This window comes from Mastomys coucha, unplaced genomic scaffold (genome assembly GCF_008632895.1).
Source record: "Mastomys coucha isolate ucsf_1 unplaced genomic scaffold, UCSF_Mcou_1 pScaffold22, whole genome shotgun sequence".
Classification (NCBI taxonomy): domain Eukaryota; kingdom Metazoa; phylum Chordata; class Mammalia; order Rodentia; family Muridae; genus Mastomys; species Mastomys coucha.
In genome coordinates, this window is record NW_022196905.1 from 108004113 (window position 1) to 108006891 (window position 2779).

At 41.3% G+C, this 2779-nt stretch overlaps 1 pseudogene; it reads right to left on the bottom strand.

Annotated features, from left to right (window-relative positions):
- Positions 1-1466: 1466 nt before the first annotated feature.
- Positions 1467-2779, bottom strand: part of LOC116104625 — a 5294-nt pseudogene continuing 3981 nt past the window's right edge.

The window sequence follows — 2779 nt, forward strand, 5'->3', positions numbered from 1 at the left end:
TAGCAAGCCTGACAATTTATAAGACATATAAAAGCCGAATAAAGTAGTGTCGGTGAGTATAACTCCACTGTGTCTGCCTCTGCTGGAAACAGAAGGGCCAGCTAGCTCGTAATATGAGCAACATACAATAGACAACCATTCGTCCTCTGCCAAACTTGTCTAGATACCCAGAGCAGTATCCAGATGACATAAGTACATACCTTCCCCCACTGAGCCCCTGCCACTTCAGGCACAAGCTGCAGAACATCACAGAGACAAGAAAACCAAAAGAGGAACTCCTCCATGACCTATAGCTAAAACACAGAAGAAAGGAAGGCTACTAGAAGCTACAAGAGGAAAACAAGTAATTTATAAAGGCAGGCACATTAGCAATAACACTATAAGAGAAAACAGTAACAGCTAATTTTCAATATTTTTTCAAACAGTGCATTTTATTAAAAATAAAATTGTAACACAATAACTTAGTAATAAATCAAATAACATAACAAGATATGGACAAAAAAACTAATGAAGATCACTGTTGCAGCTTGTACCAGGGATCTACTTTAAATAGGAAAAGCTGCCAGTCTAGTGGTTCTTGTCCCACCTGCACAATACAGGAATACTGAATCAGAGCAAAATAAAACAAAACAAAACACAAAACCTATGTGTAAAGCCACCTTCAAAGAACTGAACAGGATCTTTCTAGGACCAGGGCTCGAGCAGAGATGGTTAGAGTGCTATCAGTGTTGAGAACTACAGATCTAAAGTAATAGAAACTATAAAAATTGTTCTCAAAACAAAATCAGTAAACTGACCCGATGCTTTCATCTCAGAAAAAGGGAGTAGGGGCAGGCACCTGCTTCCTCCTGCTCTTTATCCATTTTTTGTTTTAACTTTCACTATTTGCTCTTTATTGAAACAGTATAGGCAATGACTACAGTAGCCAAACTACCCAAATGGAAGTTCTCACTAGTTTACATTTGCACTCTTCTAAAACAAGGTTAGCGTTCACAAACAATCTCACCTTTAACCTTTGCATAGATAGTCACTCACTCAAGTCTCCTATTTGTTCAACCAAGGGGAGCCACTAAGATGTAGTAGAAAGTATTAGCATCTACTGTGTAAATGTGTTCATCCCATGCACCACAAATAAGCTTTGTGGTGCAGAGGAACAGTTGACAGAACGAGTGCGGAAGGCCTGAGTGCTTCCTCTGAAGCTGTCAAAACCTCCTTTCCAGGATTAGCATCTCCAAAGTCAAGAGCATGAAGAAAACTTTTTTCCTTAAAAATGCATACACAAAGCATTTTGTCGGCAGCTGTACCACATCCTTGACAACTCTCCATTAGGAGATTCAGAAGTAATTAGTTATCTCAAAACTCTTCCTCATCTTTCAGGTTTGAAAAATAGTACCATGTCAAGTACAAAAAAGAACTTTCCCTTTATGTCTTAAATTCAGTGAATCCCACTTCTTCAGCTCCTCCTGTCAGGACTCCATGTCAGTCTCATCTCCTTCATTCTTGTCCTCAAGTGTTTGTCAGGCTGTTTGCATTCATATCGTCAAGAGCTGCCAGATCAATAGGTGGTAGAGGGTTCCTCCATCATCAGAAAGCATTATACTGCCAAAACTCTTCATTCTGGATGTGCACCCCATTGCTACCTGCAGGCTGCTTGACCTGGCTGACCTGGAGTTCCTCCTGCTTGCCAGGAGGTGGCCGTCTGGGCTCCAGGCTACAGCCTTGCAACTCCAGTCTGTCATCCCCACAGCAGGATCTCTTGCAGGAAGCAGACACAGGCTTCCCTGTGGTCCCTGTGTCCCTTAGATGCTTGAGGGGCTGAGCTGCCCCAGACTGAGGGACCCAGAGTGGCATCTCCTCAGGGAAGTCGCTGAGCATGAGCTGCTTCCGTGTTCCAAGGCATGTGGAACATGAGCGGCTCAGCTGCATGCCACTTGGCCGTAGGCTAAGGATGGGGGTCGCGCGGGCGGCAGCTGGAGGGTGGATGGCAGCATAGAGCTGGGAGCTGGGGATGGTCCTGAGTGTGGATGGGAAGTTGGGGAGCCCCAGCATAGCACCTGAGATTTGAACCTGAGCCATGATGTGCGCACACCTGTGCCCATCCAGAGAAGCCTCTGGTTGGTGGAGGCTCCCAGTAGGAATTTTTAAAGCCAGAGTGCCTGGAGAAATGTATTCAAGATCTTTTTTTTTTTTCTTTTTTCTTTCTTTTTTTTATTTATTAAATATTGTAACAAAAATGAGTATTATAAAATTTGTTTGATATAAAACAACAATCAATTGAACAGCCTTATGTAGATGCTTGTCTACAGCAATACGGAATGAAAATACATACATTTTTCTCAGTATAAATCTTAAATAACTCCAAACATATTAACTGTATATTTTAAAATAATACATCACCACTAGTATTTTTTTTTAATGAACATGAATAGATAAAGTCTTTTTGTTTGTTTCTTCTTTTGGTTTGTTTTTAGTACAGCTTAAAATCTTGGCTCTTGGGCTGGAGAGATGGCTCAGTGGTTAAGAGCACTGATTGCTCTTCCAAAGGTCCTGAGTTCAAATCCCAGCAACCACATGGTGGCTCGCAACCATCTGTAATGAGATCTGATGCCCTCTTCTGGTGTGTCTGAAGACAGCTACAGTGTACTTACACATGATAAATAAATAAACCTTTAAAAATATTTAAAAAAAAATCTTGGCCCTTACTGTGGTAAAATTCCAAAATAAGAACAATTTTTAGACATTGGATTTCATTGTAATAAGGCTGTACTTCAATGGCCCT